General features: G+C 44.0%; 1 long non-coding RNA gene across 2 annotated transcripts in view; it reads right to left on the bottom strand.

Moving 5' to 3' along the window:
- The window catches only part of LOC110261544, a 68,194-nt gene continuing 42,709 nt past the window's right edge, over window positions 365-25,849 (bottom strand). For both annotated transcript variants that reach the window (XR_002345770.1, XR_002345769.1), the window contains 2 exons: window positions 4,152-4,294; window positions 365-595 (listed from right to left, as the gene is read on the bottom strand). This is a non-coding gene — a long non-coding RNA (uncharacterized LOC110261544). The remainder of the gene's footprint in view (window positions 596-4,151; window positions 4,295-25,849) is intronic.

Here is a 25,849-nt window from a genome sequence, read left to right on the forward strand (position 1 = left end):
TGCAAACAAAAGGAAAAAGGCATACAAATGCCTATCAGGAAAAGGCAAATAAGAGCAGAAGTTATACATAACTATTAATAATTTAAGGCCAAAAAAAAAAAAAGACAAAAGGGGGAATTTTATAAAGGTAAAATTTACAATTTCCAATGAAATCCTTAAACACTAAGTAAAATAACATCAACATAAATTTTTAAAAGGTTGCCAAAAAATGGAAATGAATAGAAACGAGATAATAAGAGCTGTAAGATGATGTTATTTTTAGGGTAGATAGAGTTATGCCATTTGGCTTATGGTAGATATCCCCCCCAAAATAGACATGAATAATTAAATGAAGTCCACACCCTAAAAACAGACAATTCATCTCTTTTGCAAGGAGCTATGGAACTTTTATTTGAAATTATATTTAAAAACCATGACTACTATTAATATGACAAACACCAACCACTTTCAAAAAATGGAAAAATACCACATTTTCACGTTCAAAATAGAATAGATCATATTTTCTGACCCCAATGCAATCAAATTATAAATTAAAGATGAAACAGCAACAAAGAGCTTAACTCGGATTCCATCTTCATCTCTTCTTTGAACAACCCTGTCAAAGAGGAAACCAAAACAAACTCTAAAGCAGTGCTGCCCAACATGGTAATGATTATAATGTCACATGGAGTGACTGAAACGTGGCACCTGAAAATGTGGCTAGTCTGAATTGCTGTGAGCGTGAACACACTGGATTTCCAAGACTTAACATGAAAAAAACAATGTAAAATAGATCATTAATATATTTATATTATGTTTAGATGATAATGTTTGAGATATATTGGATTAAATAAAATATATTGTTAAAGTAATTTCACCTGTTTCTTCTTTTCATTTTTTTTTGCCCCCCCCCCACACTTTTTTAAAGGCCTCACCCACAGCATATGGAGGCTCCCAAGCTTGGGGTCAAATCAGAGCTGTAGCTGCCGGCCTACACCACAGCCACAGCAACGAAGGATCAGAGATGCACCTGCAACCTACACCTCAGCGCATGGAAACCCTGGATCCTCAACCACTGAGGGGAGCTAGGGATTCAACCTGCGTCCTCATGGATACTAGTCGGGTTCATTAACCACTGAGCCATGATGGGAACTCCCTTTTTACTTTTTTAATATGGATATCATACACTTAAAAATGACAGATCATGCCATATTATATTTCTATTGGTAATGCTGCTCTAGAATATGCACAAAAATAAAATGTGATGACACAATAAACACTATACATCAAACACTGTAGAATGTGGCTAAAGCAGTGTTGGGGAAAAATTATTAGCTTACATATCTATAGTAATAAATAAGAAAGAATGAAATGACATAAAATTAATCAATTCATGTAAAAATTTAGAAAACATGTTAAAACAAACCTAAGGAAAGTGGAAGGAAGACACTAATGAAGAGAAAGGCAGAAAGAAATTCGAAGAAGAAGAAACATAAAAATGGACACAGAGATTTAAGAACATAAATTCAAGATTTGCTGAAAAAATTATAAAATATGGTAAACGACTGCCTTGCCTATTTTTTAAAATTTAAAGAAAAAATTTTATTTTGTTTATTTATTTTGGGCCACATCCCCTGAATATGGAAGTGCCCTGGCCAGGGACTGAACCTGCACCACAACTGCAGCCTGTGCCACAGCTGTGGCAAGAACACGCAAACAAAATTTTAATTAAAGAAAAAAAAGAAGAATTTAAGAGTTAAAGAATGATTATAGAGTGCTTTCACAACCTCTATGGTGAAACATTAGACAATCTAGATAAAATGCATAATTTTCTAAAAAAAATTATAGGTCATCAAAACTGAATAAAGAGGAATCAGGCTATAGAAAAAACTGAGAAAGATATCTAAGACCTACCCCTTTTCTTATCCCACCCCCCAAGAATGAGGCCAGTTTCGTAGATGAAATTCCATCTGTATGGAAAATACAAGGAGTTAGATGACCTTTGAAAGGTTCAAAAGTATAGAAATCAATTGAGAAAATCATAATAAAGCTACTCTCTAAAAGTACTAAGTCCCTAGGTTTCACAGGTTAATTTCTTCCAAACCTTTAAGGAACAGATAACCGACAGTTTCCAGAAACAAGAGAGCCTCACCTAACACTTTTCCAAAACCTGATACAAAAAGGAGAAAGAAAAAAGATCAATCAATTACGACAAGCAATGCAAAAATCCTCAGTAAAATATCAGTAGGGAGAATGCAGAAGACACCAAAAGAAAGACACATGAAGTGAAACAAATCTTAAGACTGTAAGGATGGTTCAGTATCAAAAAAACTTATGCAAAAGAATGCATTTGATTTTACTCCACCTTCATTTCAATTTTTTAAATTAACAAATAGATAATTTAATGTGAAAAGCCAGAAACATTCCCGTTAAAGTCAGAAACAAGCACTCCCACTCTTGTATATGGGAAAGACATTAAAAAGTACAAAACTTGGAAAGGAAGAGGCATCTGGTTATAAAATTTATGCCAAAAATCAAACCTTCGCTATCTTACAAATAATAATCAGCTATAAAATTTAAGGGAAGAAAAGATGTCCTTTACAATAGAAACATTAAAAATACTAAGGAACAAATGTTCTAATAAATGTTAATGCAATCATAACCCTATGCCAAATTCCTATTACAAGCTATAAAAATTATTTCAGTAAGTGAAAAACCTCCCTTGTTTTCTCTGGAAAACTATTCAGTAGGATAGTTTTAATTCCTGAATTTACTCTCTAAATTCTGTACATTCCCAGTCTAATTATCAGTAGAATTTTGTTTGGAATTTGATAAAGTAAAGCTAAATTTCATCTCTTAGAATAAACACATGATTGGAGGCAGAAGAAGATCTGAAAAAGAAGAAAAAAAAGGGAGTTCCCATCATGGTCCAGTGGTAACTAACTGATTAGAATCCACGAGGACACAGGTTCCATCCTGGCCTTGCTTAGTGGGTTCAGGATCCGGTGTGTGGTGTAGTCACAGACACGGCTCGGATCCTGCATTGCTGTGGTTGTGGCTGTGGCTGTGGTGTAGGCCGGCAGCTGCAGCTCCAATTGGACCCCTAGCCTGGGAACTACCATATGCCATGGGTGTGGCCCTAAAAAGCAAGAAGAATAAAGAATATGACTATGATACTATCAGGCATATTACAACATTGTCTAAAGTCACAGATATTTTCAGGTAGGAATAGACCAAGAGATCAATGTAGGAGACTAGAGGGTTGAAAAATAAATTCAAGCACATATGAGAATTGAATTTTTGATTAAAATGGCATTATTAAATCATCAGCAAGGATGAGGCATTCCAAAAACTGCATTGGGAAACCTGGTTAGTTGAAGAAAAAAAATGATTTATTACCGTATTCTTCACATGCAAATAAACTCCATGTGGATCCAAGAGTTACACACAAAAATGGAATCATAAAAGCTAAATTAAAAGAATGACAAAAAAATAAAAATAAAAATAAGAAAATAAAATAATGATTACAGGAGTTCCTGTCATGGTGCAGCAGAAACGAATCTGACTAGGAACCATGAGGTTGCGGGTTTGATCCCTGGCCTTGCTCAGTGGGTTAAGGATCTGGCATTGCCATGAGCTGTGGTGTAGGTCAGCAGCTATAGCTCCGATTAGACCCCTAGCCTGGGAACCTCCATATTCTGCAGGTGTGGCCCTAAAGAGCAAAATTAAAAAAAGAGAATGATTACAGAGTTGTCTGTATAACTCTATGCAAATGAATTTTATTTTATTTTATTTTTTTCAGAATATGAAATATTTAATATTTATAAAAGCAGGGCATTAAAATAGCAATGTGACTTACTACTATGATTTTTGTGACACATCAAATAAATAAATGCATACCTATAGGAAATTTCCACTCAGATTTACAGATCCTCCTTTATAACAAAAGAAGTTAAACTATAAATTTCACTCCAAGGTAATGCTCTAGGAGTTCCCCTCGTGGCTCAAAATGAATTTTAAACCTTGGATTAAAACAAAGATGACTGCTCCCCCCCAAACCCAAAGGTGATTTTTTTACAGTGTTAAAAAAGAGAAGCCCCTTTTAAGATTGTGGTGAGGTGCTCCAGGAGGTAGGTTGCCCCAGGGAACTGTGGGGTCAAAAGTTCTCCTACCTGGTGAATCCCAAAGGTTAGTTGAGGTCAGTTTGGTGGCCAGGTATCCGGGAAGTGTGTTCCAGGACAAGTCTGTCCCCCAAAAGGCCCTTGCTCCCTTCTTCCTTCCTCAAGTCTGCCTACTCCTCCAGTGGTCCCTGAAGCTGAAATGCAAATAGTCAACATTAGGCCCACATTAGGCAGTATTAGCATTCCAAAGATATCTTGAAAAAGACAATCAACCTAGCTGTTAAAAATGACTAGGAATAAAGAGGTCAGAAAAGTGAGCAGTTACTAATGAATGCTCAGAATACAGCTGAATACCAGGCATCTTGAGTTAGAAAAATCCACAGCTCTCATTCACAATAACAAAATACGCTAACTACTTTGGAATAAACGCAATGCGGGATGTCAGTGCCTGGGTAGAGAAGACCCTGATGCGAGAGCAGAGGAGAATCGCGTTTTCCTGGCAAGCAAGAGTAATATGGGGAAGATATTGATCCTCCTCACGTCAATGTCTAGGGCACGTGTGGTCCGATTACCATGAATCTGGTTTTGTCTCTGCTGCTCTACATTTGCAGCAACCTTCCAAGTTGCCTCGATGCAGCTGACCAGGCTACCAGCCTGCCTAAGATTTCAGAGAGAGGTGGAGGTAGGCTTTGAGTAAATCTATGCTTCTTTAGTCTAGCATCTTGCAATTTTGAGCGTTCACCACAATCACAGGGAGGCTTCTTAAAAAACAGATTTTTTTGAGGCCTCTACCCAGAGCTTCTGATTCAGCACACCTGGGATGAGGCCCAAGAACTGGCATTTCTATCAAGTTCCCAGGAGCCACTGATGCTGGTGGTAGGGAGGCTTCCACCTGGAGACCCACTGGATTAGTCAAATACCTTAGAGGCTGAAGTAAGGGGAAGCAGGTAAAGCAGTTCTAGACTCCAAAGCTCCTAGGATTTCCCTTGGACTTGTGCAACACTGGATTAATTTCTAGCCTCATCCTCATGACTTTCAAGGCGAGGCAGGCCTGGCAAGGTGTCCTAATTGGGCACCAAACGGCTGTCATTTTCTGCTTTCTTTGGTGGGGAAGTGTTGGAGCAGCAAGTAGGGAGGGAATAGGGTTGTGTGTGTGTGTGTGTGTGTGTGTGTGTGTGTGTGTGTGTGTGTATGTCTGAACACGTGAGATTTCAAGACTCATGGGCTCTAGACACAAGTTTCCTAAAGTAAGTGCATCCTTTGTGTAACCCAGCAAATCCTCATTTAAAGCTCCAAAATTTCTCTTGAAACCTGACAAAAGAATATGGCTGGAAGAATAAATGGCTGAGAAGAATAAATAATTCAGGTGGGGGCATGAGAGCAGGGATGGGGAAGACTTATCCGCCTGGTTACAAAAACCTATTTAAAGCAACAGTAATAAAAACAGCTGGAGTGCAGATATAAAGAGAAAACCGTATATAAATCATGCCGAAGAGGGCTAAGAATTAGATCAAATGATATGAGAGACTGTATGATGCGTAAGCAGTATGGAAGGGGAAGGTTACTTAATAAATCATGTTGGAATACTGAAGACTGAATTTGAGAGAGGAATTAGATTCATCCCTTATCCTACTCGCCAAAATGAAAGTTAAATCTTTAAAAATAGGAAATCATAGAGGAAAAAGTAGCATAGACAGAATTTACCATTTACCACGCTTCTTTGGAAGTGGGGGTGGGGGTGACGGGAGCAGCTCGCTGAGTGCCTACTGTATGCCACAGGGGTCTTTATCCCATTATGATGCACAGCAACTCTGTGAGACCGGTATTACCCTCAACATTTAGATAAGGAAAATAAGGGGTAGAGAAACCCAGTTACTCTCTCAAAGTCAAAGGGGGAGCAATCAGAAGCCCCTCGCTCTGTCCACATGCTGTATTGTCCAGCTACTGCCCACCAGTCCAAGGTGCTGGGAAGATGGGGCTGCCCAGTTTAGTGCCAGTCTAGTCCTACACGGGGCTGGGATGATAGAAACTGAAACAAGTTAGAACCAAGGTTGGGGCCCAGGCAGCTTCCCAGTGGTACAGAATTAATGAGTCTGGCCAGGAGGAGAGGGGCAGTAAGTACACTCCAGGGGTCCATCTGCCAGAAGTTGAGAAGGAGGATGAGTAATTGGGTTCCTAGAAAGGTTGGGTTGGTTGATGGAGACACTGGGGCACACAAGAGCCATAATTTGTGGTCCAATCCTACTCCTTCCTTCTACCAGACATAATCTTAACTGCCCTTCCTAGGAGCCTTGAGAAGCCACATGGTATCATCAAAGAGTAGGTGGGTGGGGTGGGGGTGCCGCAAAAACTTGGGTTTAATTGTGCTTCTATAGCTTTCTAGATGTATGGCTGTGATCCAGGAACTTAACCTATCTGAGCCTTAGTTTCCTAAACTGTATATCAAGATAACAACACCCACCTCACAGAATTCATGAGGGGATTACATGGTCCAATCAGGTAAAGCATCAAGCATAATAAACTGTGCATAATAGGCGCTCTATCGATATTTATTAAATAAATGAGTTTACGTATTTGCTCAAGATGTGTATTTATTCATTAGGTCTGAAGAAAAATTAAAGCCCAGAGAAAGGAGGTTAATCTAGCTCGTTCTGCTAGGAAGACAAGAATTGCACATTTTTCATCAGTTGTAGTTGAAACATTCTAATTTGGGAAACTGGGTCAAGCCATATTGCTGCGCGTTAATTATAAGTTGTGATTCTAGCAACCTGTGGAAAGATGAGAAAATGGTCCGGCGCCTGCATTTCCCACAGCAACAAACATGCCTCCGATGACACTTTCATAATCATCACTTCTGCCAATTGCCTACATCGTGGCAGCTTACAAAGAACTGCTCACGCCCATGGTTACAGAAACCTGCCTTCAAGGAAGGTCATGGTATCCCATTTTGTGGATGAGGAAGTTAAGGTTCAATGAAGTGCAGAGCTGGAGCTGGAATTCCTGGGTGGGCATGAAGTTATCACTGTGGGACTTCAAGGCCTCTTCGAGGAGCTAGAACTCAAAGCCTCTGGCCAAGACCCTTATCATCGCCCCATCTATCTCATTGTAATGCCCTTCCCCCACTTTGAGCAACCTGGCCTACTCCTTCCTGACCCTTACTAGGAAAGCTGTGTGGCTCACTCCTCACCCCAACCCTATAGGGGCCTTATATGCCCCAACTTACCTACAAGCATATCCTTAGACCCCTCTTTGCCCAACCAATCAGCAGGTCAGCAGGTGTATCATAAGACCCCTCCTCTCTCCCTGGGCTATAAAAACAGGCAGGACCACATGCTCAGGGTCTGCTCTCCCTGATTATCAGGAAGTCATTGCACTGTGCTAGCAGCATCTCTTATCTCAATAAACCCTTCTTTCTCTTCACCTGACTATGCTGGAAAATTCTTTTCCTGACCTGCGTGCACTGACCATGACAGTCATCACTACGTTGTATGCTTGGTTACCTTGCTACGGCTTAAAGGATGGTGCCATAGAGGGTCCTGCCTGCTTCCAGCTGCCTCTGTCTCCCTGAGGCCCTCATGTGGAGGTTCAGAGGATCCCATTTGTACATGGCAGCCCATCCCCATTCCGCAGCCCATTTGGAAGGAGACAGAAGGAGTGCAACAGCCTCAATCCTGTAGACTTATGAGGCCATAGGAACTATGCATCCCTTAGTCCATCATATCATTGCATCCCAGGATCTGGCAGCACAGCCCAGATGCTGGAATCCACTCTGGAACTGCAAAGATCTAGCCAGAGACCTTGGATCAAGCCCAGCCCAGGATTAAAGGTGATGGTATTTACCCAGAGTGATAGGATGTTACACAGGTGAGGGAGAAGCTGCTGTTAGTCATCACCTACATGTGACAGGTTCACACATTGTCAATAATTCCTACAGCATCTTGTGACCCTATTCCTATTATTCTCATACTGATGATGGAACAGTGCCTTGGAGAGTGACATCTCATGCAGCATCCCAAAGTTGGTAGTTGTCTAAGATTCAAACACAGCTCTGTTTACTGTGATGCCCTGCTGTTGGCATCAAGGCCCCTGTGACGAGTTGAACTCTGAGATCCTCTCTGCTTTCTGGAGAGAGAGGAGTCACAGTCCTTGATTACGACTGCCACTGGGAAGGTAGGGGTTAAGTGTAATGCTCTGTTTGGATCCATTAACAACCACTGGGTTCCCACAGGCAGCCTGTGCAGATGGAACAGAGCCTGCCTCCTGCACGTGCGTAGGAGGATAGGACCAACAGGCAGCACCATGCTGGAGTCTGGAGCACCTGTTGCCATAAAGAGCTCCCAAACTGAGTTTTCTTACTGAGTCTGCGATTAACCTCTCTCCTCAAAACTTTTTATTTATTGATTTATTTTTAAGTGAGAATTGCAATGATTTTTAAATTAATTGATTGATTGATTGATTTTGCTTTTTAGGGCCCCACCTGTGGCATATGGAGGTTCTCAGGCTAGGGGTCAAATCAGAGCTGCAGCTGCCGGCCTACACCACAGCCACAGCAACGCCAGATCCAAGCCCAGTCTGTGACCTACACCAGGGCTCATGGCAACATCGGATCCTTAACCCACTGAGCGAGGCCAGGGATTGAACCTGCAACCTCATGGTTCCTAGTTGGATTCTTCTCTGCTGTGCCAAGACGGAAATTCCTCTCTCCAAAACCTGATTCCCTGCCTTGTTCCCTCTGACCTCAATCCTGTGCTAACTGAACACTAGTCAACCAGAGTCAGGTGACTAAAACTGTGGTTGTTGACATCATTAATGCACTAAAACTGCTGTCATAGATATGGCCATTAACATACACTCTCAGGGGGCTGCTCCAGGGCAGGATGAGTAACAGACCACAGACCCTCAGCCATGGGCCACTCGTCAGAGGATCATTAACCAGACATCTCGACTCCCGAAATGATGAGTAAGCCATGTTTTAAGATGATGTTAACTCTGGCCTCTTCATTCCTCTTTAAACCCATCTCTCCTTCCCTCCCCCTGACTCAAAGACCAAGTGGGAATGGACCTGAGGCCTGTCTTCCACTCTCTTGCTTGGCTCCCTGCAATAAATGCCGTATTAATTTTCTTCACCACAACCTGGTGTCGGCAAATTGACTTTGCTGCCCCTGGGGCCATCAGGCCCCGACTGCGTTCAGCAACAATAGAGGATGTGAGCGAAAGGCAAGAGGCCCCAGCCCAGGATGTGAGAGGAGGGCTGATTCTCTACTTCCTAGAGGAACGGCTGATGGTTGACAAGCTTGACCGAGGCAGCAGCAGCAGCTTTGCTACTGTCTTTAATGTGCAAGAGCACAATCAGATCCCTGGGAACCATCTGGAAAGTCTGTCCTTTCTGGTGTGCCCCAGTTCTAGATGAGCTGACACTAATAATACCCATTCCCTTCCTGGGCTGTGAGGAGTCAGGAGCTAATGTATGCTCTGGGCTCATTATGCAAATAACCTGTCTTGGGGCACAGACGGGGCTTGCTGATCATTCACTCTTTCCTCTCCTCTCCCAGGATTCTGGAATGGTCTGTGGCTGCCAACACACAGCCCTGGTCTTCTTCCTCCAGGGAGAAAGCCTGTATGTGAGCCACTCTTGAAAACAATGAAATTAATTGTCAGAATTGTCTTAAAACAGTTCTGGCTATGAGGATGTGCAATTAAAGCCAGTTTCTATTTCTCCATAAGAAAAGCGAAAGAAGAGGAGTTCCCGCTGTGGTGCAGTGGAAATGAATCTAAGAACTATGAGGTTGTGGGTTCGATCTCTGGCAGTGCTCAGTGGGTTTAGGATCTGGTGTTGCCGTGAGTCGTGGTGTAGCTCACAGACGTGGCTTGTATCTGGTGTTGCTGTGGCTGTGGTGTAGGCCGGCAGCTGTAGCTCCCATTAGACCCCTAGCCTGGGAACCTCCAAATGCCTCAGGTGTGGCCCTAAAAAGCAATAAAAAAAATAAAAAAATGAAAATAACAGAAAAGCTAAGGAAGAAAAAGTACTGCACTGGAGGTCTCAGGAGATGGACCTGTCCAGCTAAGGGGGTCTTTCTCTGAATTTTGGTAAAATGTGGACGTTGAGCTGGATGAGCTGTCAAGACCCAGCCCAGATGTGCTGGGTATATGATTCTAGCCAACATACATGAATGAGGGCTTGCTAGTGCATGAGTCAGAAATATTAAAATATGGTTCAAAACAAGGAGTTAAAAATGGTCATTTTCAAGGTCTTAAGTATTTGTTCAACAAATAATTACGGAATACCCCCTAAAGGTCAGGGTTGCAGGTGAAGCACTGGGAGCCAACACAGGCCCTCTTAAGAGTCTAGCTGCAGGTAGTTCCCAATGTGGCTCAGTGGTAAGGAACCCGACTAGCACCCATGAGGATGAGGGTTCAATCCCTGGCCTCACTCACTGGGTTAAGGATCTAGAGTTGCCGTGAGCTGTGGTGTAGGTTGCAGATGCAGCTTGGATCCCAAGTTGCTGTGGCTGTGGTGTAGGCCAGCAGCTGCAGCTCCAATTCAGACCCTAGCCTGGGAACTTCCATACGCTGCAGGTGCAGCCCTGAAAAGACCAAAAAAAAAAAAAAAAAAAAAGTCTCTAGCAGGGATCAGTAGCTGCACAGGGGGTGCTGGGTGTGCAGAGGTCGGAAAGGAGGCTCTTCCAATAATCCCAGCCTCCCTCCCTGGCTGACAACTTTCCCACAGGATGTGCCTGGTCCACTCTACCTCCTAAAGAAAATCTGCTGAAGCGCCGAGAGGATGTGGTAAGGAGCACCCCGTCCTGGGAGGGAAGGTGCTCATCCCTGCAGGCCGCCGCCGCCGCCGCAGGGAGCCTTCCCAGTGTCAGCGCGCAGTGACACCTCAACTTGCGCCTGAACTATTTTTAACTGGCTGTCGCCATGGCAGCATGAAAACCGCTGGGAAAGATGTGGCCTTTCTGACAGCATTCAAGATGCTGGCTGCCCTCTCTGCTCACTTAATCCTCTGCGCGCCACAGCCCGGATAATCTATATTATATCCCCGCCTTCGCCTTGGCAGAGCTAGAGCCCAGACGCCTCTCTGTGCTTCCTCACCTGCTAAGGAGGGAATTGAATAAAACAAAAAATGAAAACAAACAAAACATCTCCCCTCTGTGGGCCTGTGGTGGGAATCCAACGAGGCTGTTAAGGTATGAATGGCACTCTGCGTGGCCATGCTGGTTTCTGTTGCCCAGGAATGAGTGGCCACACCAAGCCCCCCTCTGCCTTTTACCCTCTCCTTTATGGTCTGAGGCCCCGCAGCCCTCTACAGGTGTCCATGGAGTCTGGAAATATATCATTTCCTTCTTGACAGACTGGCCATGTCCTTGACATTCTGCACCTTTGCCCACGTGTCCAGACTTTACAGACTCCCCTGCAGGACCAGGTCTAGGGCCTGCCTCCCCCAGGCCCAGGTGGGTGCTGATGCGGGCAGAGCTCTCTCTGCCTCTTCCTGCACTGCAGTTCATCCTTGTATCTCAGCCTTGTCTTTACTCCTTGAGAGCAGGGACTGCGTGTCTTTTTGCCTTTGTATCCTGGCACCCAGGACCAGGTCCTGAGGATAGCTGAAGTATCAATGAGTATTTTTTTTTTTTTTAGGGCCACACCTGGGGCATATGGAGGTTCCAAGGCTAGGGGTCAAATCAGAGCTGTAGCTGCTGGCCTATGCCACAGCCACAGCAATGCTAGATCCAAGCTGCATCTGTGACCTACACCACAGCTCACAGCAATGCCGGATCCTTAACCAACTGAGCGAGGCCAGGGATCGAACCTGCATCCTCATGGATGCTAGTCAGATTCATTTCTGCTGAGCCATGATGGGAACTCCTATCAGTGAGTATTTACTGAAGGAAGGAATACAAGTGCCAGTGGAAAGTGCAAGTGTGATGCTGTGATTTATAATAAGAAATATATATTTGGTTTGTTTCCCCATTTCTAGGAGAGCTTCTTGGAACTTCCTGAGTGCTGAGATTGAACAAGGTTTGTTACATAAATCAAGTGACTTTTGAAAGGCCCCTAGTTCGTCTCAGGTTGGGGACTGGTCACTGCAACTGACCCTGTGCTTAGAGGGTTAGAACTTTTAGTTCCACCCCTCTGATCTCTGGGGAGAAGGGAGGGGCTAGAATTGAGTTCAATCAGCAATGGCCAATGATGTAGTTAATCACGGCGACGTACAAAATCCTCCATAAAACCCCCAAGGACAGGGTTCCAAGAGCTTCCAGGCTGGAGAACAGGTGGAGGTACTGAGAGCTCTGTGCCCTTTCCCACATACCTCGCCCTCTGCACCTCTCCCACCTGGCTGTTCTTGAGTTATATATCCTTTTCTTATAAAGCAGTGATCTAGTAAGGAAAATGTTTCTTTGAGTTCTGTGAGCTATTGTAGCAAATTAATTGAACCCAAGGAGGGGGCCATTGGAACCTGCCGGCTATAGCTGGTAAGTCTATAATGGGACAACTTGGATTTGCCATTGGTGTCTGCAGCATGTTGGGGAGTGGGGAGGGGGGTAGAGGTGGGTCTTGTAGGACTGAGTCCTTAACCTGTGGGATCTGATGTTTTCTCCAGGTAGATAGTGTCAGAATTGAGTTGCACTGTGGGACTCCCAGCTGGTGTGGGAGAACACCTCAGGGTGGGGAACAACGCCCAGATGGCAGCAAGTCAATGAGGCCACCTCTGAGAAGGTGCATGAGCAAGGCTTCAGGGGTCAGGACCCAAGCCGGGGTGTGGAGGATGGAAGGGAAGGAGGTAACCTGAGCACCTCTGACTTAATCCTCATATCGTGCCCACTTTACAGAAGAGGACACTGAGGCACAGAGGGGCTGACTGCCCTGCTAGGGAGAGGCTGAGATGAAATGCGAATTCTGTGGTTTGGCTCCTAAGCTCTGGTTCTTTCCTCTCAGCCCTCAGGGAGGGGAAAAGGAGTCTGGGGGTGCATTTCCCCCAAAAAGAAGTGACAAGGAGTCCAGCGTTAGATGGAGTGAGCACTGCCTGGAGGAGAGGTACTCTCTCTGCCCAGCACTGCCAATCGTCCGCGCTTTGGGCACAAGCTCACAGGTGTATGTGTAGGATGTGCATTTTGCTTTTTCTTTCTTTCTTGCTTGCTTGCTTGCTTGCTTGCTTGCTTGCTTGCTTTCTTTCTTTCTTTCTTTCTTTCTTTCTTTCTTTCTTTCTTTCTTTCTCTCTTTCTCTCTCTCTTTCTTTCTTTCTTTCTCCCCCCCCACCCCTTTTTAGGGCCACACCCGCAGCATATAGAGGTTCCCAGGCCAGGGGTCAAATCAGAGCTGCAGCTGCCGGCCTACGCCACAGCCACAGCAACGCAGGATCCGAGCCGAGTCTTCGACCTACACCACAGCTCAGGGCAATACTGGATCCTTAATCCACTGATCGAGGCTAGGGATCAAACCTGTGTCCTCATGGATACTAGTCGGATTCCTTTCTACTGCACCACGACGGGAACTCCAGGACCTGCATTTTTCAACGGGAAGGATGAACTTCACTAGATTCTTCTAAGAGTTCTGCGCCTAAAGAAGCCCCTCACTCTGAGCATCAGGGAAAAGCACAGAGGGGCCGGATAAGAACAGGGAGCAGAAAGAAGCGACCGAAAGTGTCCTGGCTCTTACGCCCATCTCCACAGCATACCTTGTGTCCAAGGTGCCTCGCCCCTGGAAGCCAATTGTGGCTTCTCTCCCTCTACCCTTCCTCCCACTGAAGCTTCTTCCCTTCAGACCTGGCCTGGAACGCAGTCTGCCCCCTTTGGGTCACTATATGTCCGGGGGCACAGGTCTGTGAGGATTTTCTAGTTCGACTCTCAAGGACAACCAGAAATTTCTCCCTCCATCCCCAATTTTTTTTTTTTTTTTGGCTCATGGACTTATCTTCAAAGGTGCTTTCATAAAAATATATCTGAGCAGCTGAAGACGCTTACAGAATCCAGTAACTATAAGTGGCTCACACTCCAAAATTCCCAGCTAAAAACAAAAACTGGCCACAAAGGCAATGGCTGGGAAGAGGAGGCAGTGTCTGAAGGAGGCCTCCCTCGCACACTCTTACAAATAGAACTGCGGCAGACAGAGCGTGTGGCTGGGCTGTGGCTCCCAGGGGGAGGCTGGTGTGGAGGAAAGGAGTGGTTCCTGGGAGCACAAGCCTGAGATGGAGAGCCAGCGGGCCTGGACACCTGACCTCAGGGCCCTGAGCCCTGCAGAGGCTTCTGATCTGGTCTTGATTTTGCAAGAAGCCCTAGAACCAGGCCCTTGATGGAGGGAAGGAGCACATCTGGGGGAACGCAGCTTGATTCCTCCTCTGATGGGCCACGGGGAAAACTGGAGGGACCCTCTAACTGGAGAGGCGAAGACTCTGGGTCAGGGTCCTTTCAGGTCACAGCAATTTTGCTCCAGACAGGAGACAGCCCCAGGGAAAAATGCTCCGGGCTTTTGCAGCAGTTGGAACTTTCGGGAAAACCAAGGAGACATCCTATGTGTTCTGTCTGTACCGCTGAGTGACCGAGTCACCTCTTCAGCCTTTGCCCTCCCTCCCTCCCCCCTGCCAAGGTTATTCATGAAGGCTGGACTTGAACAATGGGGGTCTAATCTATGCCACGATCCCGGTCTCCTCCTCAGGCTTGTTTTGAAAAAATAACTTCTATTTTTTTTCTTATAACACAAGGAATCAACCCTTTGTAGGCGATTTAGAAAGGTAGCAGAGCGCAAAGAAAAGGAACCAGCTCTGATCCAATCGCTCAGAGATAATGACCCTTCATATTACAGCATCTAGTCTTTTCTGCAGGCATACGTATTACACACGCACAGACATATGTGTATGCACACTTATTTACATATATTTAGGGAAATACCTTTCTATCCAATGTGTCAATATTTTTAGAAAAAAGGTGTCATATTGCATTTGAGAGCTCAGACTCTGGAGCCAGGCTGCCTGGTTCTGATCGTGGCTGTTATGTGCTGCCTGTGTGGTCTGGATGGTAACCTTTCTGTGCCTCGGTTTCCTTATCTGTAGACAGGCAGATTGGTTGATGAAAAATAGTATCTCATTGTGGTCTAAAGTGGAATTCAGACATCATCTCTAGCATTTGTTATTTGTTGACTTGTTAATGATGGCCATTGTGACCAGTATGATGTGGCAGCTCATTGTAGTTTTGATTTGTATTTCTTTAATAATTAGTGATATTGAGCATTCTTCATGTGTCTGTTGGCCATCATATGTCTTCTTTGGAGAATTGCCTACTTAGGCCTTCTGCCCATTTTTCAATTGGGTTGGTTTTTTTGTTGTTGAGTTGTATGAGTTGTTTGTATATTTTAGATATTAGGCCCTTGTCTGTTGCATCATTTGCAAATATATTCTCTGTAGGTTGTCTTTTCATTTTTGCTGTGCAAAAGCTTTTAAGTTTAATTAGATACCATTGGTTTAGTTGTGTCTTTACTGTCATTATTCTAGGAGGTGGATCAAACAAGATGTTGTTGTGATTTATGTCAAAGAGCGTTCTGCATATGTTGTAGGAGTTTTATAGTATCTGGCCTTATATTTAGATCTTTAATCCGTTTCAAGTTTATTTTTGTGTATAGTATTAGGTAGCATTTTATTTTCATTCTTTTATATGTAGCTTTCCAGTTTTCCCAGCACCATTTATTGAAGAGACTATCTATCTTCCACTGTATGTTCCTGCTCTCTTGGTCATAGATTAGTTGACCATAGGTGCTTGGGTTTATTTCTGGGCTTTCTATTCTATTCCATTGATCTATATTTCTGTTTTTGTTCCAGTATCATATTATTTTGATAACTGTAGCTTTTTGTTTGTTTGTTTGCTTTTTTTGCTTTTTTAGGGCTGCACCTGTGGCATGTGGAAGTTCTGAGGCTAGGAGTTGATTAAAGCTGCAGCTGCTGGCCTACACCTCAGCCAGAGCAATGCCAGATTTGAGCCATGTCTGTGGTCTACACCACAGCTCATGGCAATGCTGGATCCTTAACTTACTAAGCGAGGCCAGGGGTCAAACCTACATCCTCATGGATGCTAGTTGGGTTCGTTACTGCCAAGCCACAATGGGAACTCCTAATAACTGGGGCTTTGTAGTATTACTGAAGTCAGGAAGACTTCAATGTTTGGTTCCTTCATTTTTGTTTTTCTTTTTCAATATTGCTTTGGCTATTGGGGGGTCTCTTGTGTTTCCATACAACTTTTAAGATATTCTGTTCTAGTTCTGTGAAGAATGTCATTGGAAATTTGATAGGGATTGCACTGAATGTGTATATTGCCTTGTGCAGTGTAGTCATTTTGACAATATTGATTCTTCCAATCCAAGAGCATGGTATACCTTTCCATCTGTTAGTGTCATCTTAATATCATCTAATACTAGCCTGTGTCCAAATTTCCCCTAATGTCTAAAACATTTTTTTTTTTTTGGTTATAGCTGCTTTGTTCGAATCAAGATCCAAATCATGTCCACATATTGCAGTTTTTGATGCATCTTTAAAAAAAATCTATTTTTCTGTCCCTTCCTTCCTCCATTTTTATTACATTTTCGTTGTTGCTGTTGAAGTAATGGAATTATTTGTGCTGTAAAGTTTCCAGCATTCAGATTTGGCTGATAGAATCCTTGTGGCATCATTTACAATGATGTTTGGTTTCTCATGTTCCTGAAAACAGCTTAGATCTAGAGCAGGGTTTCTCAACCCTACACTGTTGATATGTTGGATCAGAAAGTTCTTTGGGAGTTCCCGTCGTGGCGCAGTGGTTAACGAATCCGACTAGGAACCATGAGGTTGCGGGTTCGGTCCCTGCCCTTGCTCAGTGGGTTAACGATCCGGCGTTGCCGTGAGCTGTGGTGTAGGTTGCAGACGCGGCTCGGATCCCGCGTTGCTGTGGCTCTGGCGTAGGCCGGTGGCTACAGCTCCGATTCAACCCCTAGCCTGGGAGCCTCCATACGCCTCGGGAGCGACCCAAGAAATAGCAACAACAACAAAAAGACAAAAAAGACCAAAAAAAAAAAAAAAGAAAGAAAGTTCTTTGTTGTGGGGGCTGTTCTGTGCACAATGGGGTGTTTAGCAGCATTCCTGACCTCTGCACATTAGATGTAATTAGCATCCACTCAGCCCCATGCTGTGACAACCAAAAATGTCCCCAGACATTGTCTGATATTCCCTGGAGGGAAAATCAGCCCTAGTTGACAACCACTGACCTAGAGGCTCTAGAGCCTTGATTAGATTCTGGTTCAGTTTGGCAAGAATAATTCCTCGTGGTCCAGAGTATTATTACATCTTATCAGGAGGCACCTAAAGTCTGATTGCCCTACTTTTAATAATGTTAAGATTGATCTAGGAGGTCAGGGTTGTCAATCTAATCCATCAACTTTAAAGCCCCCCCAAAAAACCTTCTAAAAGTGTTGGCATTGGAGTTCCCAGTGAGGCACAGTGGAAACAAATCCAACTAGTATTCATGAGGAAGTGGGTTTGACCCCTGGCCTTGCCTAGTGGGTCGGGGATCTGGTATTGCTGTGAGCTCTGTTGCAGGTCACAGACATGGCTTAGATCCTGCATTTCTGTGGCTGTGGTGTAGGTCAGCAGCCATAGCTCCGATTCTATCCCTAGCCCGGGAACCTCTACATGCTGTGGGTGTGGCTCTAAAAAGCAAAAAAAAAAAAAAACAAAAAACAAAAACCAAAAAAAACAAAAACCAAAAAACAAAAAAAGTGTTGGCATTTACTGATGATTGCAGCCTCTTCCATTGTTTCATTAGAGATTTCAAAGCAGTGAATTTTTTTCTAATTCAATCATTGGCTTCTGTCTTTATTAGCTGGAACACTTCTCTAAAGGATTTTCCTTGATTAACTACTTGGTTACCCTGAGATGCTGTCCATACAGAATAAAGCAAGATATGTGTCTGATTTTTTTTCTATTTGCTTATTTTCAGAAAAATAGGCTAATGCTTTGTGGTATAATTATTTTAAAAACTATTGGCCTTTGTTCTAGATTCCTTGATGACAGGAGTGTCTGTTGTTCATAATGATCTCTTCCCATCACACTGGAGTTTATACTAATGAGGTAACTTAGGGCAGGGCCCCTACATGGCCTCAGGATGGGGCTTGTCCCTTGAAAGACCAAGTGCTTAGATGGGTGATCTTTCTGCCCCGCCCCCCAACCTGGGGGGCTGAGAGGGAGCTCTATAAAAACTTTCCAACAAGAAGACTCAGAGAGCACCTGGGTTGAGGAACACGCGGAAGTGCTGGGAAGGCACGGAAGTGCCGGGAAGGCATGGAAGTGCCCGCCCTTTCCCCACACCTTGCCCGTCCATCTCTTCCATTTGGCTGTTCCTGAGTTGTGTCCTTTACAATTAATGTAAAGAAAGTGTGCTCCAGAGTTTGGTGAGTTATTCTAGCAAGTTACACACTTAAGGAGAGGGTTCTGTGAACCTCCCATTTTTGTTTTGTTTTGTTTTATTTTATTTTATTCTGTTCTATTCTATTCTAGTCTATTCTATATATATAAAATATATATTTATATATATATTATATATATGTGTATATATATATAAATATATTATATATATATTATATATATTATATATATGTGTATATATATATAAATATATTATATATATATATATATTTAGGGCCACGTCTGTGGCATATGGAGCTTCTCAGGGTAGGAGCTGAATCAGAGCTGCAGCTGCCAGTCTATACCACAGCCACAGCAATGATAGATCTGAGCCACATCTGTGACCAACACCACAACTCACAGCAACACCAGATCCTTAACCCACTGAGAGAGGCCAGGGATCAAACCCGCATCCTCATGGATACTAGTCGGGTTCATAACCTGCTGAGCCATGATGGGAACTTCAGAACCTCCCATTTTTAGCTAATTGGTCAGAAGTACCCCATGGATGTCTGGAGAATCACAGGATCCACTGTTAATACTGGAAACCACCTCGGAATATGCATCCATTTTTTTCATTCTTTTTTCTTTCTATTGAGAAGTAATTCCAAACTTTCAGAAAAGTTGCAAGAAGCTAGCTTACCCTCTTCCCAAATCATTTGCAGGTGGAGTTGCTGACACAGCAGCCCTTCATCCTCCCACACGGCTGTGTATATCTGCTACACATGAGGGCCATAACATAACCATCAACTGGTACCCCACGCTGGGGCGCTGCTACCGCCACTGCCACCTCCTGGAACACAGATGCCCCCTACCCTCAGCTTAGCCTCAGCATCCAGGTCAGCCTGTGCTTCTTCTCCCACCATGGACAGTCAAGATACCACTTATTAGAGTCACTTGAAAGAATTCTTCTCTTATAGTCATGCAACAAACTTGACATATATAATTTATTTGTTTTAGTTTGTTTCTAGTTTAGGGATTACATTTCTTATTGATTTATTCTATATATTTAATTATATGAGCCATTTTCATAGTTCCACACTTGAAACTATAAAACCAGAGAGGATCTAGCTTTTAGAACTCAAAAGAGTCTGACTTCTTTCCATGTCACCCTCATCCTGTTTTTTCCTCTCCCTATGATAAATATTCTATTTTTCTTTTGTACTTCCACTGTTCCTGTTTAACATCTATGTCTTTACAGAAAAGGGAGCTCCCTCTATATTTGGTTCTGCATCTTGCTCTTTTTTTATTTTATTTTTTTAATTTGTCACTAGATCCTGGAGACCACTCCATGGCAGAACACAGGAGTCTTCCTTAACCATTTTTGTTTAACAGCTGTATTGAGGTATACTTTACATAGTATAAAATTTACCCACTGTAAGTATATAATTCAATAATTTTAGTAAATTTATAGAGTTGTGCAACCGTAACCAAATGCATTTTAGAACATTTCCATCACTCCAGAAAGTTCCCATCAGTAGTCCATCCTCACAACCCCAGCCCTAGGAAACTATCGGTATGCTTTCTGTCTCTTTAAAATAGCTTTTTCTAAACATTTTATGTCATCGCATGGTCTTTTACATCTAACTTCTTTAACATAATGTTTTCGAGCTTCCTTCCCGCTGTGGAAGGTATCAGTACTTTGTTCCTTTAAAATGTCTAATTGTGTTCCACTGTATGACTATATCACATTTTGTTTATCCATTCACCAGTCAAAGGGCATCTGCAGCGCTTCCAGTTTGGGGCTATTATGAATACCACTGCTATGAACACTCACATATGTATCTTATGGACATACACTTTTATTCCTATTGGCTGGGTACTAGAAATGGAATTGCTGGTTGTCCTCATTCATTATTACAAGGGCAGAGTTATTCTGTAACTTATTCAGCCAGTTCCCTACTGATGAACATTTGTGTTGTCTCACTTCTCCTTTTTGCTATTGTGAAAACAGTGCTATGCTAAATAGCCTGTGCGCATGTAATTTAGTCCCCTTTAAATGTATCTTTTTGATCGATTCTTAGACACAGGTTGGCTGGTCAAGTGGGAATCCCATATGCAGTCTGACTAGATACTGCCAAGTTCCCCTAACAGGGGCCATGTCATTTTGCATCCCTACCCACAGTCTATGAGAGTGGATTTCCACAGCCTTGACATCAGCATGGATTATTCAGCTTTTGTATTTCATCCATATAATATGTAAAAGATGTTATCGCAGCATAGTTTTAATTAGGAACACTCTTTTCCAATGTGTCACTTCATTCATTCACTTGCTCATTCGTCCATGCCACACCATAAGAAGCAACATTCCCACAGGTTGCTCTGATTGCTATCATTATCATCATAAATGTCAAGTATAGCCTGGAACGAAGCAGAAGTACTCCTGCCACCCTCAGGTACACATTCCAATAAGGAAAGGCAAATAATACAGTTACTAAATATGAACATGTACACCTGGTGGTCAGTACTCAGATGAAAACTCAAACAGGTCAGTGGATGACATCCATTCATTCAGTTGCTGAGTCACACCTATCATGCGCCAGGCTCCAGGTGAAGTGCTAGAGATTTCCTGGTCAAGGTAGAGCCAGAGTCTTTTGTGAAGATGATAGGGGTAAGTGTGTGGGCTCCCAGAGGTCCAACAGAGCAGGAGACACAAGCTGACACTCCTGTACTGGGCCCTGGGAACCCAGAGAGGGGCAGAGGTGGTGGCTGCTCACAGTCCAGTGGTGGAGAAAGATACAAAATCAAGCCAAAAGTTAGAAAAATGCCCTTATAGGTGCAATGGGAGCCTATGAGGAGATTCCAGGACATTTCTCAGGTTGCTCGAGGGCCTCAGAAGGTGAGTGAGGGGGTTCGGCAGCCTTGCAGGGAGAGCACATTGGGCTGCCCTGGGCAGAGCACCAAACCCCGTGATGGAAGTGTGACATAGCAAAGGTCTCTGAAATGAAGGTTGGCTATCAATTAGGCAGCTTGAGGGGCAAGATAGCAGCCATCAGGTGCCCTCCCATTAGAGTTCTTCGTGCTTCCTCAGTACGAGGGGCTTGGGCTGGGTGCCACCTGCTTCACCCTGGCCCTTGGCCTTCCCTCTGCTTTACTAGGTCAGTGAGAGGTGGTCCTGGGTCCCAACGCTCCTGTTGCTGAGAGAGCTCTTCCAGCCCAGCCTCTGCCACCCACCCCCAGCCTACTGAGCCTGCTTCTAGAAAAAGGACCCCACTAGCCAAGCCCAGTACATCCACTGACACTGACCTCCTGTCTGACATGGTGCAGTTTCCCAGAGTGGGTGTTCCCTGCATCAGCTCTGCCTGGGATACTGCCGCGGGACACACAGCCAGAAAACGTGGGCACAGAGAGGGATGGACATTTTTCAATCAGCTGCCCAGGTTGTCCCTGTGTATACCGACATTTCGATGTCACTTTTCTAGGGTAGTGGTTCCCACCCAGGAACTTAGAAATGCAAGTTCTCAAGCCTCGTCCATGCCCCCCCACATCAAGAACTCTGGGGTGGGCTGGGCACTCTGTGTTTTGACAAGCCTCTGGGTGATTCTGAGGCACGTTCAAATGTGAGACCTGCTGGATTAAAGGCAAGATTCCTCCGCTGAGGATCATGTTTGGAGAACGCCCGAGGAAGTTTTGAAATTCTCACTGCTCAGGCTGCAGCTCCAGGGGGCCCGGATTTAGGTGATCTGGGGGATCTGAACCATGTAAGCTCCTCAGGTGCTTTCAGTGCAGACAGCGATGAGAGCTGCTGGTCCAGGACAGTGGTACTCCGGGGGGGATTCTGCATCCCAGGGGATGCTTGGCAAAATCTGGAGACATTACTGGTTGTTACAACTAGGGGGTTGCTACAGGGATCCAGTGGGGAGAGACTGAGGATGCTGCTAAACACCCAACGATGCACAGGACAGCCCCGCACAACATCTGGGGTAAAATGTTAATAGGGCCGAGGTTGAGACATCCTGTTCTAAGAAAACAGTCATATCCAAGAATCTCAGCTTCTAGACTTAGCCTACACACACATATATGTGTATATATATGTACATGTGTATAGATATGTACATGTGTACATATATATTTATATGTGCACTTAGAATTCTTTTTTTAGTCTTTCTAGGGTCACACCCATGGCATATGGAGGTTCCCAGGCTAGAGGTCCAATCGGAGCTGCAGCCACCGGCCTACACCACAGCTCAAGGCAATGCCAGATCCTTAACCCACTGAGTGAGGCCAGGGATCAAACTTGCGTCCTCATGGACACTAGTCAGATTCGTTTTCACTGAGCCACAATGGGAACTCCATGTATATGTGTATGTATTATGTACATATGTATATATATATACATATACAAGTGCATATGTGTACATATATAAATATATATATGCAGACAATCCTTTCATTCTCAGAAACAAAAGACACTCCCTACAGCTTAATTATCATACCTACATGACAACAAATACAAAGATGCTTATACATACTAATATTCATAAAAAGGCATCCCCAATACACACATAGACACAAGCAGAAAGATACATGTGCATGTGACCACATACACACTGATTCTCATATTTACCAAACCACACACCCAGCCTACAGTAACTCAGAGTCCTTAACGTGCACACACATACATGTTCACACACTCACAACCCCATTTGTTAAGTGCCAAGGGTCCTAAGGTCACCCAGAGTCTCATGTCCTCCTCCAGGCCCTTCCTTCCTTTCTTCCTCCCTTCCTTTTAATCCTTTTAGAGCCACACCCATGGTGTATGGAGGTTCCCAGGCTAGGGGTCCAATCGGAGCTGTAACCGCCGGCCTACACCACAGCCACAGCCATGCCAGATCCAAGCCGAGCCTACGACCTACACCACAGCTCACAGCGATGTCAGATCCTTAACCCACTGAGTGAGGCCAGAGATTGAATCTGAGTCTTCATGGATCCTAGTCAGGTTGGTTTACGCTGCACCTACTCCCCCCAGGGCCTTTCTTGCTTTGCCTTACCCAAATGGCCTGGGTGTTGACACATGCCTGTCCCTGGGGTGCTAGCCGTCAGGCAGGGTGAAAGCCTGTACTGGGCAGGTGCTTGGGTGCAGAACAAGGGAACAGTGAGAAGGGACTCGGGGTCCCAGGAGCTCCAGGAACGTGAGAAGGAAGAGGGCAGGGGAAGGAAAGGAGTCAGACTGATGCCCAGGAAGCTCTGGGAGGAGAGCGGGAGAAAGGGGGGACAAGGGAGGGGTGGGCCTGCGTCTGAGGAGCACACTGCATCACTGTCGGCTTCAGCTGTCTCCTCGGCGCCTACTCAGATGCAGGCAGAAATCATATATGCTGGACACTTTCGACACTTCCACACCTATCTTAAAAGTGCATGGGTGGTGGAAACCGTGTCGGTCTTAGGAAACAAGTGGACCAGGTGTGAATCCCAGGCCTGCCAACTGCTGGGCATGCAACCACAGGAAATCCTCCCAAACTCTGATCCTTGGGTCTCAGGTAAAAAGTGGGGATAATGATACCTACTCCAAATGGCTTTGTAATGATTAAATTTCACGACATGTATATACTTCTTATAAAGGGCCTGGCACGGGGCAAGCCCTTAGGCGTACTGCCTCCTTTCTCTCACCCTCCATCAACTCCAGCTACTTTGGACTCAGGTATGTCTGACTCCTCCCTAGAATAAAAGTCTCCTCATGCCTTACTGAATCGGAAAACATTTCCAGAAACATGATAACTGAGTTAAAGGATGTGACCATCTCAATGACCTTTTATTTTATTTTTAATTTTTATTAAAAAAATTTTTTTTTTTTGGTCTTTTTGCCATTTCTAGGGCTGCTGCTGCGGCATATGGAGATTCCCAGGTTAGGAGTCTAATCAGAGCTGTAGCCACCGGTCTACGCCAGAGCCACAGCAACGTGGGATCCGAGCTGTGTCTTCAACCTACACCACAGCTCACGGCAGCGCCAGATCCTCAACCCACGGAGCGAGACCAGGGATCGAACCAGCAACCTCATGGTTCCTAGTCGGATTCGTTAACCACTGCACCACAACGGGAACTCTTTGATGACCTTTTAGATTATTGTCAATTGCTTTTCAAATACTATTTCTGGATATTTTTCCCAAGGGATGTCTCTCAAAGACACGAAAAATCTCATGTATGAAGGTGTTCCTTTCAGTGCCATTTACAAACAACCTAATTATCCAGTAGCGGGATAGTGACTGAGTTAACCCTGTTAGGAATAAGGCAGCCCATAGTCAAACAAGCAATTCATGGTCCAACCACTTGTGAATGATATTACTTCTTGAGAGATTATTGATCGGCTATTGAGATAATAGAAAACAAATACAAAATAGTAAAATTTAAAACTCTGGTCAAATGAAAATGTGAAACTGATTCTCAACAATTATTACCATATTTTAGGACACATGCACTCAGACACAACTTAGAGAGCAATTTCAAGTGAAACTCGGCAAACCTGCTGTCAAGGGCCAGATAGTAAATATTTCAGGCTATGCAGGCCAGATGGTCTCTGACACAACGGCTCAATTCTGCCTCTGTACTGTGAAAGCAGCAGTCAACTGTATGTAAATGAATGAGCGCAGCTGTGTTCTAATAAAACTTTATTTACAAAAAAACAGGTCGCAGGCTGGATTTGGTCCATGGGCCAATTTGCCAGCCTCTGTTTTAAAGGGAAAAGAACTGTGTTGTGTCTACAGATGTGATTAAAAAAAAAAAAAAAAAAAAAAAAAAAAAAAAAAGAATTGTGTTGTGAATACATGAGAAGGTTTTTTACTTTCTATTTTTTCTTTTATAACCTTACTATACCATCATCTTTTAAAAGTTTAAGGAAAAGGTGGGCCTATCATGTAAAAATGGGCAAAGTCCTGACTTGATGATTCACAGAAGGAATACCAGAGTACTATCAGCATACGAAAAATAAAATAATGAGGGCTGACTAATCCAACCAAGTATTAAAACAAAATAAGAGTAATAAAATCAATGTTCAGCATAGGAGACAGAACAATGGAAAAGGATAAACGGTTCAGAAATAAACTCTGGAGTTCCCGTCCTGGCTCAGCAGTAATGAACCCGACTAGTATCTACGAGGTTGTGGGTTCGATTCCTGGCCTCGTACAGTGGGTTAAGGATCTGGCATTGCTGTGAGCTGTGATGTAGCCCAGAGGCTGCAGCTCCAATTCAACCCTTAGCCTTGGAACCTCCTTATGCTTCAGATGTGGCCCTAAAAGCTAAAAAAAAAAAAAAAAGAAAGAAATAAACTCCAAAGTATGTGGAAATTCATTCTATCTTATAGGTGGCATTTCTAACAAGGGAGAAAAAATGTATTTAT

This window comes from Sus scrofa, chromosome 7 (genome assembly GCF_000003025.6).
Source record: "Sus scrofa isolate TJ Tabasco breed Duroc chromosome 7, Sscrofa11.1, whole genome shotgun sequence".
Lineage (NCBI taxonomy): Eukaryota > Metazoa > Chordata > Mammalia > Artiodactyla > Suidae > Sus > Sus scrofa.